Here is a 9,677-nt window from a genome sequence, read left to right as displayed (position 1 = left end):
CATTGCAGTTGTACTGTCATTATTCATAGAAATTTATTTTGAAACTAAACTGAAACAGGGCAGGTGTTTTATACAGAGCTTGGGGCTCTTTTTACAACCAATATATATTGCCTTTTCATGGGTCCTTCACAGTACCAATTAGAATACTCACAAAGCCTCTTGCCATTGTAAACCTCTTACTAAAGCTCCTGTTGATTGTGGACTGCATTGCCTTAAGCTGGAAGACACCTAAGACTATAGTTCTTGAAACCAAACCCTCTGTTTACCATGCAGGATTGAGGGTGCAGCATGTGGGAGTTCAGCAGGGATATGGTCCCTTGGAAGCTATTGAATACATCTCAATCTCTACAAGTGATTTCCTCATTATTGAAGCTAAACAAAGTCAGGCATCTCAAACAACCATAAACACTCAGTTTAATCTAGATGCAATGCTCATTTGACAGTATGCACACCGTATTTCACAGCAGACCTCGGTGTCTGCTAGGACAAGCAGGGGCCCGCATGAAAACTGATCAGTGGATAAACAGATTTCATGGGAAGTAAAACCTGGTGTGACCGCTGGGGGAACGACAGCAGGCATAAAAACACAGCTGGGGGCATAGAAGGAAGCTCGGCAGCATCGTTATTGGGAAAGATGTCTGTATGTTCGTCAGTTGCCATGGCAACAACTTTTTGTGTTCAATTACATGTTCTCCCAGCGGTCTCTAGTACACTGCAAAAATATTAGGCCTGAATCTCCACATTCTGCCTGCAGGAACTCCTGAATTTGTATCTAGGGAGCATTATTTTCAGCTGGTTCATTTTATCGTTTTTTTTTAGCATGGATGAAAAAAACAATAAAAGAAATATCAAGAAAACTAAGTTTAGATCTTCACAAAGTGTGCTTTTATCAGAGGGTGGGGATATTCAGTAGACAGGGGCCTCTGCCTTCTTTTGAATAAAACTAAATGGTACTAAATCGCCAGTGAGAGTGCTGTGCCTCTTTTGTCCACTGGCACTATTGAAATGTTACTACTGATAGCCAGCTCATTGACAATCTGTTTTTAGTAATCAAAGGGTGGCATCTCGTTTACTGGTACGTTATTACTGCCTGCACCATAATTAAGCCCCAGTTTTACAAAACAGCACCAGATTTGAAAACTCCTCATCTTTGTCTTTTGAGACAATGCAGATATTAATTCTGCTAACCCAAAACAACTGATTATGAAGACAGCATACGTTGGAAACCAACTTTTTCAAGTTTTTGAAGAAGCCTGAACTTAAATCGTAGTAGGTAAGGAGAATTCCCTCTGGCAAACTGCACTGTGAATCATTTTGCCCGTGTCAGGAGTGGTGTTAAATCACGCTGAGTCAAAGGAAGTAGGTGCACATGTGACCCCATTGTGAAAAAAGCAGGGGCCTTTATTGAGAGCAGCGCCCACATAACCACTCCTCCCAGCCCCCTCCATCCTGGCTCCCCCACGCCCCCGCACCCCACTAAAGGGAGGGAGGGCCGCTGAATAAACAATGAGGGCATCGGGCCTCACAGGGCTCAACACATTCTTTCCCAGGCAGGTTCAGCATTTGCTGCAAAGGCTTCTGGGAGTTCCCTTTTGTTGCAGCTAACAGCTTATGAACTGTGTTGGGATTCTGTGTACTAGGTAGACAACACGGTTCAAATAAGGGCAGTACTGTGGCACTATGGGTAGCACTATTGCAGGTGTTTGAAATTTAAAAATCAAAGCTTAACTGTCTAAAACTAATATTACAGTCAAAACAAAATTTGGTGGGCTGTTTGTTACCTGACTAACAGCTAGTGAGCTCTGCTGTCTGTCAAATTCTAATATTTAAATGTCTCATAAAGCTGACCTAGGCAGTTTAGGTGGACTTTTGAAGGAGCCCATCAGCAATGGTTACTATGGTCATAGCAAAAGCCCAATTGTGATTACATGTAATGTAGAAGACTTTACCATTTTAGCTACACTTTTACATTATTCATGAGTCAGTCTTCATACTAACACAGGAAGCTTTGTAATGACAGCCCACCATTCAGTAGTGGTTAAATAGAGTTATGGACCTCTGTGGATAAACACCAAACTGGTGCAACACCAGTCAGGGCACGGGGGCCTTTCCAGAAGCATGATTAACTAATTCCCACAGCAGACCTAGCAGCCCAATCACAGGGAATGACACTCACCCCAGTAAAGGGTTTTACTGGTGCTCCCCTTTCACACGCCAGAATCAAGCCACTCTAATTTATGTCCCTGCCTCCCATTTACTGTAATCCAAGCATGCACGTGTGTGTGATGTGGTACCTCAGTGCTGTGGCGTTTAAAGAGAATGTTCTCTATCATAGTGAATGTGTGCAACACGCTACAGGAAATACTGGTCTCTCTCTTTCCCTATATATATATATGCGCGTGTGGGTGCGTTCGTGTGTCTATATATATATATATGGTTGGATGTATAAAATTAGCATATAATCTGTGCGAGTGCATACTACAAATGATATAATGCACCAAAACAACATATACAACTTGCAAGTCAGGTTGTATGTAAACACAGATCCAGGCATTAAATTGTTGCATTACAGTATTTATTATTGCCTGTATTACATGCATTATAAGCATTTTGTGCTTTTACTGTTACTCTTTTCCAAAGGATATAAAGACAATACTCTTAGGATATAAAACAATACTCTTAGGATATGAAAACAATACTCTTAGGATATAAAAATACTTTGTCCCTGAAACTTTGAAGACACAAATCCATCATTTTAGAAACATTAAAATAAATTTATAATAATTAAATAAATGAGTAGGGACTATCCTGTGACAGTATGGTTACTTCAAATAACCATGGTTATGAAGGGGTAAAACTGGAAATTTAGATAAAATACTACATAGGAATAAATAATATGACATACATTGTATACTGGCAGCTAATGGGCATCTGTCATGCATCTGGGCATCTAAAATTTATTTTAAATCTCTTTGATATATCTCATATTATTTATTTTGCTTGATATACTGTAATCCCTGGACCACTTGTCAGGGTAAGTGGTATGGAAGATTTTTCATTGGAACCAGTTTCTGAGGACAATAAAGAATTGTCTGGTGGGTAGTCACCATTACTCTCCTGGGATTCTGTTCTATCAATGGACACACACAGAGGGATTATCTCTGCACATCCTCCTTCAGATTTACGCAGCCTTTCATTGCTGTGGCCTGCCCTGGGATTGTGTCGGCGCTGACAGGAGGGCCTGATTAGCAACACAATGAGGATCCCAGCCTTCACTTTCCCTAAAGAACCACGAGGAGCTTTCCTAGAAGACCTTCTGGCTCCTCATCTCGTCTCTACAGATCATTCTACTGCTCAGGCATTTCAGACAGCAAGGAAGCGCAGGTAATAAATTTGACTCCCCCTCTATCAGTCTTTTCCTTATCATATCAGAAACACACTGGGCACATCTACTCAGGCCTTTATGTTGCTGCTACAAGAGATTGTAACTGAGAGTTAACTGCCTTTGTGGAAGCCCTCAATTAACAGCCACACCCAGGAGGAGGGTGATCCCCCCCCCACACTGAGAAGCCATTCTTCATGCGGTGAAGCTAAATGTCTGGCAGTTGGAGCTTCCATAGCTGCTTTTCAGGTATATGATCACAGGATTGCTGACATGTCTCCTAATGACACGACACCGAGTCCACGGGGCTTCAGCTTCCTACGGCGGAAGCAGCCCAGCTTCTGTGACCAGCATGTAACTCTCCTGCAGCTACTTCCAGCATGAACCCCGCACTGCATAAATAAATACCGCTTTTATAAATGCTGCCACCAAGAAGCAAGCCGTACTGCAAACGGATGGTTTTTCATTGTAAATCAAGCAAGCCATCCCCGAGGCGTACCAGCACCAGCACGGCCATGCTTACCAGCAGAGCGGAAAGTGTGACTAAACCCAGCCGGTTGTGTCACCACCATCGGGTCAAAATGCATAGCGACAAGAAAGATCTGCATCGATATTCCCTACTCAAAAAGTCCTACAGAGCAGCTGAATGTAAACTTAAGATTTCAAATTCCTCTAGAGTTTGGTGCTAAGCGATAACACAGTGATTCTCACAGACATTCTAGCGGAAATGAGCAAAATCACAATGTTTTATGTCAGGTTTTACGTCACCGTCGCTCTCTAAACCCGGCAACGCCATTATTGAGCTGACCCTTCTGTGGGAAAAAACCAGAGGGAGCTGGAACCGTGCTGCGACGAGCCTCTCTTCTCGGTACGGGTCAAGTCGGGCTTGGTGCCTGTATGCCGGTGCCAAAAGTGCATTATTAGCCATTAGCACCATCCACAGATTCAAATTTAAAGGGGGCTCCCTTCTGGAACAAAAAATATTAAAGCCCTTATAACCCATCATCCCGAGTTCTTAGCTCTGATCAGTTTGCTGGCCCTTGAGTTAAGACAGAAGGAAGAAAACCTCAGCTGTACTAGAGAAACTGGGGATGGATAAAATGGCTGGAGAGGGTAGGGGGAAGAGGCTTCCTGGGGGGAAGTCAGTCCTGGTGTCTTCTAGGGGACAGTCAGCTCTGGGCTATAAATGGTAGAGTCTGACATAACATGGAGCCAGATCTTACAAAACACCAATTTCACACAGATCCAGGCAAACAAGAACTGAAACAAGTAGGAAAATCAGGGCCTTTCCCCAGAATGTAACATTATAATATATGAGGAACATCTTATTTCTGCACAAATTGTATTCACCCCTAAATTTGTTGCCTTTCTTTTTTTTGTGTGTTTTGTTTTTTTCCATAGTTTTTCCCAAGTTCCAGTGTGTCTGGTACCAGCTATTGGTCACATTCATATTGTATGATAGTGCAGTTGTCAGAAATAACTGAATTATTTAAAAGGAAAATGCTCTGTATTGTGGATCTGGAAAATGCCATGAGTGATTTTAAAATCAAAATGGGCAGTGTGGAATAAAATAGATCATAATCATAATGCACTGAAGTCAGCCTATGATGTCCCAACAGTGTAGTCCTCACTTTGTGGTACTGACTTGCTTTGGAGTATCTTCATGTTGACTAAACCCATTAAATTACAGCCAGAGTTCAATGTTCATGATGTCATTTGTGATGGATACTGACCTTTTGACCTTATAAATCCAGACAGGTAATAAATTGCATGGGACATGTTTTTGATTCTCAGGGCATGCATTTGAACATGCAGCAGTGTATGCCTCACGCAGCAGGGGACATTGAGTGATGCATGCTTGATGGATCCATATGTCTGCTCACAGCACTTCTTGGATTACTCCACCCGGCCCTTTCTGTCAGCTGTCATGACTGATGCCTATTTGGAGGGTTGCTCCCGTGCTCCTGGACTCATTTCTGACTCTACAACAATGGGACTAGTCCCCTGGGATGCTGCTGGAGAAGGGACTGCAATATGAGTAGACATGATGAAAGCAGAGTTTGAACCCATGCAGGAGAAGCACTGAGACAAAGTGGATTGTTCATTACAATTTCCATTTCAATTTCCATCTAAAAACCATCTACCTTTTAATATCTACCCAAACGATTTTGTAAATTTCAAAGTACCTACCAGAAGTGACAGATTTTGTGTTCTTTCATTTTCTGTGTATCAATAAATCCATTTGGTGAAGCCGGCTTCTGGTTTTCAAATACACTGTGTTCTTTGAATGTTTTCCTTCTGAAGGAAAATTTTATTGCTTGTTTTGATTAATTTCATTGGAAATTATAGATCATGGGCCCTATTTCCTAAACTGACAGCCAAGACCTCTAAACAGCCAAAGGCTCGGATATCAAGAGTCCGTCATCGGCGGCCATCTTGAATCCAGAATCGTTATTATGACAGACTGGATCAGAATGGCTGGAGATGATTCTGCTCTAGAGAGGTCATACTCAATACCACAGCAGCACAGTAAAACTCGGAAGAACTCTAGCATTATTCTCAACATACACGAGTATATGCTGAATGAATACACCGACAAGGTGCGGGAGACCAATGTCAGGGAAGCACTGCCCACTGTCACCGTGATTTAACGAGCTCCACCCTCGGCTCCATTAAGACACAGGGGAGCTGTTTCTCACCACATGGGTATGTGTAGCAACTGTAATCAATCCGGTTAGGTTACATATACTAGAAAGCAGGGATAATCTGGGGCATTTCTCAATACCAAGAATGCGAAGACCGTACTTGTGGTCTTGGTAAGACTGGTCTTGCTAACTTTCTTCCCAAGAACAAACTTGGGGTGAAATGAATTATGGGATTGGTCTTGTCTGGTGAGAATGAAACCGATGTATCCTTGATATTTGGGGTGGAGCAAGACCAACATCCAGGGATTTTACCATCCTCTGTACTTCTATACTTGACTATTGGACCTGGTCTTCAGCAATGAAAGATGACAGAATAACACAAGTACGGTTAAGTACACTTCACCTCTGATGCTGTTCAAGTCATTGTCCATCTTGGCTCCAATCCCCGTTGTAGCTGAGCCTGAGGTGATTGTATTATATATGGTCATATACTACCAGAGAATGTATACCACCCTATATATCACTTGAAACTCATAAATACATGACAGTACCATGTGAGCTAGATTACACATGTCGGTATTTATCGTTCTGGGAGTTTGGGGGGGGCACAAAGGAGGGGCCACAGGGGCCGAGTGCCTGTCTCTGTCTTCTGTGACGTGAACACCAAAGCTTGAGCTGGACCAAGTGATCAATGGAAGCAGCCGGGCTCCAATCGGCACGCTGGCCTCATGGGGGTGGGGGGTGTCGCTGGAATCACAGTCATCGTGCAGCCATTGCTTTTACATGCAAATCAGGCAAGACCATGGCAACATTGGAAGGCACATTCCACCGAGGTAGGGGGGTCTGAGGGGGGTGAGGGGTGCTGTAATTAATCTCCTGAGTGACTGCTGCTGCTACGCTTCAGAGATGTCTACTCTGCATTCCCCCATGGTCTGCACTCTTTCCCAGGACAAAAGAATCAGTCATCAGGTGTCACACCAAGCAGGTGTCCTATTGATACTTTGGTGTGAATTTTACCTACAGCTACGACTCCATTGCAAAATATATTCCAGACAGGCAGCTGTTATCTCCCCCTATAAATTACTGAACTTCCACATGCCAAGACAAAAATCAGAACTTCCGCAACCATTTGCAAAGTTACTGTGATGTTAGAGCCTATCCCCGGAAGCACAGAGCAGAACGTAAGAGAACTCTTAGGTCAGAATGCCAAGAGAAACCGAGAGTTGTGCAAGGAAGTCCTATTCAAAATGAAAACAAAAGTAAAGAATGAGTTGACCTTAAACAGTGGTGTTTAAAAGGACAAACGGCTGCTAATCAGACAAGCTCATACTGGGGTTGGAAATGTCTTTCAAACATACCAAGTTGGTGATTCTCTAGCCGAATCACAGTTCACAAAAACGGTGTGCTTTTTTTTACTGTTTCTGCGATTAATCTGAACTCAGCCGCTGGGGAAAGATCCTCCACCACTTCAAAGGTAGTGGTTATATCAGGAGAAACATTCTTCACTAAAGTGTCAGATGTTGTATTAATTTTTTTTAATTAATATCTATTGTGATAGGCTCCGGACCCCCCACGACCCATTAGGATAAGCGGTTTGGAAAATGGATGGATGGATGGATGGATAATATCTATTGTTCTCATGGAAACAGAACCACGACAGTTCATACTTATTAGTGCAACACCTGCAACTCCAAAGTCACCAGAGATTTGATTTCAGAAGAAGCGTGAATCCTTACAGGCCTTCTATAGTTTGAACGCAGACTTTTGTTCCTCTCAAAACGGGCCGCTTAAGAGTACTCTGCATGCACTGCCCATCCATCAGGTTGGCGTTGGGACCTGCAGCAGGGCCTGTGACATGGCAGAGGCAGGAATGAGCGGAGCGGGATTGCAAACGGGCAGCATCTGTGTGCTGTCTGCCGTCATCAGCCTCAGCTCATTATTTTTCATAATGAAGATGTCATATGCAAGTATTTTGTTTGAGACTAAATTTTGGTTCTACCTTAATGACAAATAAACTTGGGGTGGCATGGTGGTGGACTGGTGAGCAGTTACCTCTGACCAGGGTTTGAGTCCCCCCCCCAGGGAACGTACCTGAGTACAATACACATTTTTTGCAAACTGCAGCCTGGCTCTTCCCTGTTCCTCATTAATGAAGGGCTTCTTCCTTGCTTTGTGGGACTTAAGTCCTGCTTCTAGGAGCCTGATACGAACTGTCCTAGCAGTGCATTTCACACCACTTGATGTTTTCCATTGTTTTTGAGGGTCACTTCCGGTCATCCTCCAATTTATGAGGCACTGCCGGATAAGTTGACGGTCATCTCTGGCATTAGAAAGTTGCTTATACCTGGCTGGTTTTTGATCATTCACAGTGTCTCTTGCTTTACCTTGTTCTTGTGTACTGCTGTCTGAGAAGTTCTGAGTGTGGAAACAGCCTGTAGCGCAGTGTAGCCTTCTGCCAGCAGAACCAGGATTAAACCAGGATTTAAGAATGCAGATTTCTTTTTTTTAATGTAGAGAGGTCTCTTAATTTTTTCCAGAGCTGTATGTGTGTGGAGTTTTCATGCTGTAAGACCCCTGTGACACTGGATAGGATACGTGAGTACAGATTTTTTTTTTTAGAATTAGTGCAATGTCTTACACCCTTTACAATGGTTAAATCGGTGTCCTTAAAGACCACCTGTTCAAACTTAATAGCATTCCATAATAACAGCTTTACAGATACGTGTGTAGGGGGGGGCTGATGACAATTTTCTTATTTGCAAAATGGGGGGCTGGCAGAAAAAGGTTGGGAACTGTTGGTTTAGACAAAGTTACCCCTTAATGGGTATTTTTTCATTATGCATGTCTAAACACTTTGACCAAATGGGCATTTTATGGTCATTAATTAAATATAACCCTATGGTCATCTGCAAGGAGAGTAGTCATTATTTTATAAAAGGAGTCAACTTAATGGTGAATGTTTAACATTCAGACAGAGACGCTGTAGCACAATCAGTACAGGTCCCCTTCCTTTATTATTTGTGACTCAGATTTGCAGCATTCCAGAAAGCAGCATATATCCATTTAATTATCAAAGCTGTTTTCTGTGACCTGCTCTCTGCTACTGGCATGTCTCCAGCATGGAGAAACCGCTGACCCCAGCTGAACTCAGTGACTCAGCACCAGCACAAAGTAGAGCGACACCTAGGGGCAGAGATGTGAGCAGGAGCTGTTTTACAGAGTGAGGAACAGGAGTTAGCAGTGCTCAGTCAGTACTCAGTCAGTGCTCAGTCAGTATTCAGTCAATGCTCAGTCAGTACTCAGTCAAAGGCCACAAACTGTGAATTGGACATGAATTAAGCATGGTATTCTCTCCATGTTAGTGTGGATTTCCTACGGGCATTCTGGTTTTCTCCCCCAGTCCAAAAACATGGTGAATTTGGATGAATTGTCCATTGTATGTGAATATGAACAAGTGATCCTAAATGGCCCCATGCATCTAGTAATAGAGTAGTAGAGTGCAAAGTGAATAACGCATTGGTTTGCCAGACAAGAGCTATGCCATATGTCAATATTTACACCAGCAGAATGTGTACAGGTAACGCATGTTAAATCCGCTAACTGTGGCATGAAACGAAACCAGGTTTGAGACTTTATTATTAGTACAAGGT

Source organism: Brienomyrus brachyistius, chromosome 1 (genome assembly GCF_023856365.1).
Source record: "Brienomyrus brachyistius isolate T26 chromosome 1, BBRACH_0.4, whole genome shotgun sequence".
Taxonomy (NCBI): domain Eukaryota; kingdom Metazoa; phylum Chordata; class Actinopteri; order Osteoglossiformes; family Mormyridae; genus Brienomyrus; species Brienomyrus brachyistius.
Note: the sequence above shows the minus strand (reverse complement) of the source record.